Source organism: Cydia amplana, chromosome 15 (assembly GCF_948474715.1).
Source record: "Cydia amplana chromosome 15, ilCydAmpl1.1, whole genome shotgun sequence".
NCBI lineage: Eukaryota > Metazoa > Arthropoda > Insecta > Lepidoptera > Tortricidae > Cydia > Cydia amplana.
This window is the reverse complement of record NC_086083.1, coordinates 2,975,792-2,985,132: the sequence shown is the minus strand read 5'-3', so window position 1 is coordinate 2,985,132 and position 9,341 is coordinate 2,975,792.

Sequence of the window (9,341 nt, the reverse complement as noted above, 5' to 3'; positions counted from 1 at the left end):
CTTCCGTTGTGACCCAGGTGTACGCCGTTCGACGACGAGGCGGCTATGCTTCAATTAACTAATTAATAACTAGATCTATAACTATACCTAAAACATAAAAATTAAACTAAACTATTACATAAAAATTAAACTAAACTATTAATACACTGCAACATTGCGGCAATTGCCGTATCTACAACAGCCCTGACAGCTGTCACTTGGCGTTGACAGCTGTCAGCTGGCCACACGTCACGGCCACGTCACACAGCACGGTACCAGAACGGCCATATTTAATTTTGTGCTATGACACAGCAAGCCACGTGTACATTTTGTGCAGAAAACTTAAAAACTTAGTGTAAGACTTACATAATACTGTATTAGGTTTCAAGTAAATAAAGATTGATATATTTATTATTATTATAGTTTTACAACATGATGGCATATATAGTGATGATCTTCTTTAAATCGGTATATGTGTAGTAAAATACCACAACATAATAAGTTTAAGAAATATTTTGAATTTTGGAGCGAAATAGGCACAATTTACGGTACATTAGTTTGTTGATACCTCTTGAAAATCTATATTGAACGTGTGTCTACTAGGTGTCTAGTATAGATAATTGTTGTTGATTGTAATTAGGTACATACTTCATAGGCTTAAGATGTGTTAGACCACCAAATTTCTGTGATTTGTTGTAAAATAAAATTGAAATAATTGCTTGAATTTAAGAGAATAAATATTTTTCATTGAGAATATACTTTATTTAATAATGTACGTACTACGTACTAATGTAATTGGAATTGATGTAGATTGGATTATATTCCCCAATTCTCAAAATTGACACAATTCTTTTCCTTTCTTTGTGCTTGTCTTGAAACAGTATACGTTTGAAATGCGAGAATAGGAGCCAAGTTCAATATGCCTTGTATAATTCATCGACAAATTCAAATTCAAATATGATAAGCCAAGTCAGATAAGCAAATTTTTTACGACAAATTAACTTGACTAGGTTTTTTTTACACAATTGCAGTCTTACACTTTTGATGTTTTGGTAAATTGTTAGCCAAGGGATGAAAGGTGTGATGGCGCTGTAACAGCGCGCACACAACATCCCGCTTCACCGCCGCGCGACGCACCGAGCCATCGCGCTTCACCGCTGCGCAGACCACCCACGACGATCGGCCCCCCGCCGCGCCGCGCGCCGCACCCCGCGAGCCACTATAAAAGCGCGAGCGCGCGTCCGTCCGTCGGCAGTCGTCCTCGCCGCCTTCTGCTGTGAGCACGGCTCTCCCACGGTTGTGCCGGCCTGGGGTTACCGCGTAGGCACCCGTTCCTTTGCTTCCCCCCTATCCCGTTCCTGCGTTTCGGTTGTGCCGGCCTGGGGTTTCCGCGTAGGCACCCGATCCGCTTCCCACCTATCCCGGTCCTGCGTTTCGGTTGTGCCGGCCTGGGGTTTCCGCGTAGGCACCCGATCCGCTTCCCACCTATCCCGGTCCTGCGTTTCGGTTGTGCCGGCCTGGGGTTTCCGCGTAGGCACCCGATCCGCTTCCCGCCTATCCCGGTCCTGCGTCTCCAGGATCGTCCTGTATACCTATCCGTCTTCATCCCCCTTACCCTTTGGGGATCCCGAGTATCCCAAATCGCGTGTAGCGTAGGGATCGCGTGCCGTAGTGACTAGCCGAGTCACCCCGCGCCGTCTTAGCCTAGGATACCTAGACTTAAGCCCTAAATAGTTTAGATTCAATAAACCGGCATAAAAGCCCGTCGATTTGCATTTTGCATCTGTGTTTCTATTAGCTACCCTGTACCCCTCTCTCCTCTGAGCTAACTAGGAAACCCTGGTTCCTGTCTGGAACTGGGGAGTTGTATGAGGCCACGCCCGCCCCGGCGAACGTGACCCCATCACATCTGGCGCCCAACGAAATAACTCACGTAGGAGTCTAAACGGTATCCTGGAAGGAACCGGTGCTCGAGAGGGACAGGAATAAATAAATAAATAAATAAATTTTTGTACCGTAGGGCCCTTAAATGTGCCTTTAACAAGTTTATTTCAGGGGAGATATTGCGCCCCACCCGCCCGTTCAGCTACCCGCCCGTATAGCTACCCGTCCGAACATTACAACTGGCCTGTATATGCAGGCACCAGAAGCCCAGAAGGCACCAGAATATAGGTAACGACGTCAGGTACCTGGCAACCATACCGGTAGGTACAGCAAATGCCTACAAGTTGGATATACCGACTAAAGAAGCCCCAACTAATACAAGAAGCTACGAAGCGAGACATCCCGACCGAGGGTCTAACCGTGGAGGAGATACGAAAAGGCCTAGCAGACATACTGAAAGAAGAAAACATGGCAGAAGACAAAGCCAAGGTAATAAATAAGTTACTAAAAGAGTGGAACCTGTCATTTAGGACCACAGACAACGCCGTTGAATTCATAGAGAGACTGGAGGAACTCATTAACGCCAGTAACGTCGAGAAGGGAGACATACTGCCCGCCTTACCACGCATCCTGCAAGGCAGAGCACTATTATGGTACAGGAACAACTCGGAAACCTGGAGCAATTGGGATCAATTCCTAGAGGTATTTAAACAGTATTACTACCCAACCAACTACGAAGAAGACTTAATGGCTAGGATCATAGCAAGAAAACAGAGGGTCCGAGAAAAATTCACCGACTATGTCACAGACATACAGACGCTAGTACGCAGGTACGGGAACCTTGACGAATCAGAAAAATTACACCGCATCCATGAGAATATGCTACGTAACTACAAACTATACATCAAAAAACAAGAGTACAAGACCCTACCGGAACTATTAAAGCTAGGAAAGGAGTATGAAAATATAACAACATCTACGGACGACACCATGTCATCACCAGAAACGTGGCGGCAAACCACCGAATATGGAAAGTGGAGAGATGAGGAAAAACCGGAACACACGACCGAAGGTAGGACCAACGGACGACACAGCGACCAGAGACCGAAACCCGAACAGCGAGACAGTACGAGCCAAACAGTGCATCCGAGATATGATTCCAAAACCAGTTGCTGGTCCTGTGGGAAGCCAGGCCACAATGCAGACGAATGCAGAGGCAGACGCCAGATATTTTGCAGCCAGTGTGGAAAGCTGGGAGTGCTCAGCAGGGCCTGCTGCAGGAAAACAACCTGGAAAGGTCACGAAAAACTGGGAGCAACAAACAGCCCACAACCGAATGACAATCGCCTGTATGTAGATATACAGATAATGGGAAAACCATACCGAGGCGTCATAGACACAGGCTCGACCAACTCCTACATTAACCAACAGGTGTACAACGAATGCAAATTCATCGCGTACCAAGACAAGGTAAAAACAAGAGAAATAATTCTAGCGAATGGAACCCGCACCCAAGCCCACAATAACCTACTTGTTGACCTCAAAATCAATGAAGTAACGATAAAACATTGGCTGAGAGTGCTACCGACAGCAACGGACATCATAATAGGCATGGACATCCTGAAGCGAGTCGGAATGTCCATAAAATGGCCAGGAGGAGACCAAGAACCCGAAGAACACGATAGCAAGAGTACACAGAAAGAACACAAGGAGACCGGAAGAGGCGAAGACGGAAAAACCACAGAGAACAAAGAGGAGACACACGAAACACAGCCAGAAGAGCAACGCCAGACGTTCACAAACTTAGACTCCGCGCAGCAGCCACCAGACCACCCACTCACAGAAGCGAAACAGGCACAATTGCAAGAAATACTACAACAACAGTTCGAGCTCTGCGAAAAAAGCCCAAAAGGGAACACCTGGGTACAACATAAAATAAAACTAAAACACACAGAACCTGTAAAACAAAGATACTATCCGAGAAACCCGAAACAACAAGAAATTATTGACAAGAAAGAAAACGAGATGCTACAACAGGGAGTAATCGAAATATCACACAGCCCGATATTCCAGGATCACATCAAACACCTACAAGAAGTATTTAAAAGGAGAAGAGAGGCAGGTCTACGCATAAACAGGGACAAATGCGAGTTCGCCAAGACAGAAATCGAATACCTGGGACACATAGTAATAAGACAAGGCATCAAGATGAACCAAGAAAAAATCAGAGCAATCACGAACCAAAACACACCGAAAACCGTCAAAGAAGTAAGAACCTTCATAGGGAGGACATCCTGGTACCGCAAATTCATACCAAACTACTCGGAGATAACAGCACCGCTAGTAAAATTATTCAAGAAAGGACATGTGGAAGTAAACAAACAACCACCCCGACACAACACAGAACTACCGCATAACAAACGATTTTCCGACGACCAGAACGATTTTCCGACGCCACAAGTACAAGGATTCGCCAAACTACAGGAAATATACAATATCGTACGTAAGAATCAAGAACAAGCATCGGGAAAACAAAAAGGGTATTACGACGGAAACAAACGCCAGTGGACCCCCCAAGTAAACGACCTTGTACTAAAAAGAAATTTCACCCTATCAAACACAGACCGCAACTATTCCGCAAAACTAGCACCGAAATACCTAGGACCATACGTAGTGCTTCAACAAAAATCACCAGTGATATACCTACTACGGGATAACACGAGAAGAACAAAGGTCATAACCGCCCATTTAAAAGATATCAAACCATACCATTATGAAACGGACATAAAAAAAGAAACGCAAGGAAAAAACACAATAAAACTAAATACAACACGACCGAACAAAAACCAACCTTAATAAGGCGACATAAGGCTCAACGACAAAATATAAAAACGAGGAAAAATTCGAAAAAAAAAGAAACCAACCGGTATATATATTACCTACTTACAGAAATGAAACCTGGGGACCATAAATGTAATTTTAGCACCAAAAACAACCATAAGGGATGGAAAACTAAAAAGAAAGAAAGAAAACCGAAGAAAATAAACACAACGCACACGAGCAATGCGGATCGGGAAGCGATCCAAAGAAAACTGGACCCAGCGCAACAGGATATAAGGCGCAGAATCGATCACGACAAAAATAGGTAAAATAGTAAACTCGAAATATGCATAGAGCAAAACCCATACATGTACACCGTAACGAAAAATATAAAAACAGGATGGCACACACGTCACACCATAGCATCAAAAATGGACCAGGAGATAAGACGCCCAAACATACCAAGGAGGAAAAACAGGACAAGGCGAGCAGGAAGGAAGAAGAATGGAGGGCAAAGGATGGGCCTCGTGCGGCTACCTTTAACGAGGCAGTCACACGCACCCGACACAAGAAAACACAGAGTTGGAGGAAACAAGGAAAAGGAGAAAATATAGCATAAGAGAGGAAAAAAAATATATACATACATTTAGAATAGATATCTACAAAAAAAACATATATATATATATATAAAAACATATTAAAAAAAAAAAAAAAAAAAAAATAATGCAAAAAAAAAATATAAAAAAAATAATGAAAAAAAAAATGCAAAAAAAAAAAATAAAAAAAAAATAATGAAAAAAAAAATAATGCAAAAAAAAAAAATAAAAAAAAAAGAATAAAAAAAAAAGAATAAATAAAAGAAAAGGGGGATAACGGAAGGGGACATTAAAAGGCACCATGTACTAATACGGTGATTTTTCCCCGACAGGTAAAAATCTCCAGACGGGTGACGGGACTGTGATGGCGCTGTAACAGCGCGCACACAACATCCCGCTTCACCGCCGCGCGACGCACCGAGCCATCGCGCTTCACCGCTGCGCAGACCACCCACGACGATCGGCCCCCCGCCGCGCCGCGCGCCGCACCCCGCGAGCCACTATAAAAGCGCGAGCGCGCGTCCGTCCGTCGGCAGTCGTCCTCGCCGCCTTCTGCTGTGAGCACGGCTCTCCCACGGTTGTGCCGGCCTGGGGTTACCGCGTAGGCACCCGTTCCTTTGCTTCCCCCCTATCCCGTTCCTGCGTTTCGGTTGTGCCGGCCTGGGGTTTCCGCGTAGGCACCCGATCCGCTTCCCACCTATCCCGGTCCTGCGTTTCGGTTGTGCCGGCCTGGGGTTTCCGCGTAGGCACCCGATCCGCTTCCCACCTATCCCGGTCCTGCGTTTCGGTTGTGCCGGCCTGGGGTTTCCGCGTAGGCACCCGATCCGCTTCCCGCCTATCCCGGTCCTGCGTCTCTAGGATCGTCCTGTATACCTATCCGTCTTCATCCCCCTTACCCTTTGGGGATCCCGAGTATCCCAAATCGCGTGTAGCGTAGGGATCGCGTGCCGTAGTGACTAGCCGAGTCACCCCGCGCCGTCTTAGCCTAGGATACCTAGACTTAAGCCCTAAATAGTTTAGATTCAATAAACCGGCATAAAAGCCCGTCGATTTGCATTTTGCATCTGTGTTTCTATTAGCTACCCTGTACCCCTCTCTCCTCTGAGCTAACTAGGAAACCCTGGTTCCTGTCTGGAACTGGGGAGTTGTATGAGGCCACGCCCGCCCCGGCGAACGTGACCCCATCACAAAGGCACCTATTCCTGTCGAGTGAGACTGAAATGGTGCCTTTTACCCGAGTTAAACACTCTATTTTTCATTTCAAATAGGTAGGTACGAAGTAGGTAAAATAAGTAAATGTGCATTAATAAAAACACGATCAAGTGTCAACTTCAATAGTAATTGTGATGTTTGAGAAAAGATACTCCGATTTATTAACAAGCACTTTATTATTTAATTTAGTTTTAACATCTAGTCGGCCATTAATTTATATGTCTAGAGTCAGACCGAGAAAAGTCTGCAGCGATTTTGATAGCCCACGCAGTGCAAGCGTCATTTTAAACGTCAAACTTCTATGAATTTATGACGTGTAAATAACACTTGCACTGCGTGGGCTATCAAAATCGCTGCAGACTTTTCTTGGTCTAACTTCTATCCTCGAAGGAGATGGCGGCACGACCTTGACATCTTTCGGGAAGATTGGCCTAATATTGCCCTAGAACGAGATGCGTGGAAGAAAGAGAGGGAGGCCTTTGCCCAGCAGTGGGACACAACAGGCTAATAAAAAAAAAACTCTATCCACGAACGAAGAGCGAGACAACGCGGTGCGATAGAGACCGCATATTAGGTTGCGTTTACTATGGATGCGTTCTCACAGTAATTCTTGAGGGTAACGTACTTTCAATTAACAATTCAGGCAAAAGTATCTTTTGTTATGGAATGGGGAGCTAATTATCAGAATGGAAATTGTACAACAAATCCATTAAAAACCAAATTTTAATTGCTTATCGTAAAAAATAAGAAAAAAACTTACTTGGGAAGTAAAATGCTCTAGTGCAGAAACGTATCATTTTTTGCACACTTCTTTAGAACAACAACGACCCACTTTCAGAGCATGAGAAATGAAAAGTGTTAAAATGAACCGTTTTTCGAGTAGATCTCGGTTTAGCCAGCATTTAAAGTGTGTTCGGTTTAACGGTCCCGGGCAACACAGGCTGTTCAGTGGAGACCACTTACATTAACTATTGCCGGGAAAGGCTAACTTTACCGGGATAACTTTTTTATGGTTCCGTAAAGAAGCGGTGGAAAGGTCCTTTAGTCAAGCCATCACGTATATGAACATTTCATGAGTACGAAACGGACTACAAATGAAAAACGTGACCACCTTTGAGCATCATAGCAGCAGCTGGCGGTTAACGGCCGATGAATGTACCAAAACGAGCGTGCGACTTCCAATCCGGAGGTCGCGGGTTCAAATCCCGGCTCGTACCAATGAGTTTTTCGGAACTTATGTACGACATATCATTTGATATTTACCAGTTGCTTTTCGGTGAAGGAAAACATCGTGAGGAAACCGGACTAATCCCAATAAGGCCTAGTTTCCCCTCTGGGTTGGAAGGTCAGATGGCAGTCGCTTTCGTAAAAACTAGAGCGTACGTCAATTCTTGGGATTAGTTGTCAAGCGGACCCCAGGCTACCGTGAGCCGTGGCAAAAATGCCGGGATAACGCGAGGAAGAAGAAGAATGTACCAAAAAGGTCAGCGGATTGGAAAATATGAAAAGCTTTAGGAGATATGGTGGGGATTATGTCTAGAAATATCACATATGATCTAATGCTGAACTGAATTAAATACTTTCAATGTCACTTTTGAACGCACTTTTGATATTTCACAGGAAACCTTTTACATTATAGATTTGTGACAATTGCGGACATAGTTATGTCTAATTGCTATTAGCAAACAAACTTAATTTCGCATGCCCTTGGGTACGAAATAGTGGAACAATTTTTCTTTTTTTACCATCATATGCAATATCATGTTGTGTAGGTACACCTATGATCGACGAATAAAGATTTTCTATTTGTATTTATTTTGTATATTTTGTAGTCATGTTTCAAGAAAACTACGGAATGGACGCCAAACATGACGTCACACTGACGTCTTTAGGAAAGATTGGCCTAATATTGCCATAGACCGAGATGCGTGGAAGTAAGAGAGGGAGGCCTATGCCCTGCAGTGGGACAGAATAGGCTAAGCAATAAATGTAAATAAAGCCTTTTTGTTGCCTACTATTGATTGATTATCTAAGAGTACTTATGACACATATATGTTTAGACATCAAATGTCAAAGGCTTTATTCAATGAATAATTTATATTGAAGATAGATATTGATTAAAATACAAAGATATGGAATATTAGTTTTAAATGTTGTTTCTCTTTCAGATAAGAGTTTTAGTTATTATTATTTCAGTCTGTATTATTATTAAAATATCATTGTTTGTAATAAAATTTTCTCTTTCAGAGCAACACAATTTAGTTTTTATTTCGTCGTGTCTCAACGGACCCTATAAAATATTATATAAATAATAGTTCTGTTTTGTCTCAATGTACGGAACCCTTGGAACGCTTACCTGTTCACAGTTTCCTGTTTTTTCCGCTGCATCGAGCCAATATTGGGATTAAAGTTGGAAATTGTTTATTGGCGCCGTTCAATTTGCGCGCTATCAGCTTTTTATTTGGTAATAAAAGCATAGATTGGTACAATATCGATCTCAAGGGGTTTTAATATAATCATTTGACAGGATAGGATCTGATTAAAGATTTTGCTGTCGCAGTTAAAGTGTTAAAACACTTATTATCAGATATAGTGCGACATAAAATAGTAGAAATTAAATAAAATGGAACTAAAACAAATCCATACTAAATTGTTGCCATCTTTAAGCAGTTTACGTCAAAAATGTGACAGTTACGTAGGAAGTGGCGCCCTCAATAATATTCTACAATTTCTTGTAGGACTATAACACTACTTTTTCAATCATACTCAAATAACTTTATATACTTATTTTAGCTAATCTTAATTCTACTGGTAAAGCATTCCACAACCGAGCAGCCCGGAAGGTAAACG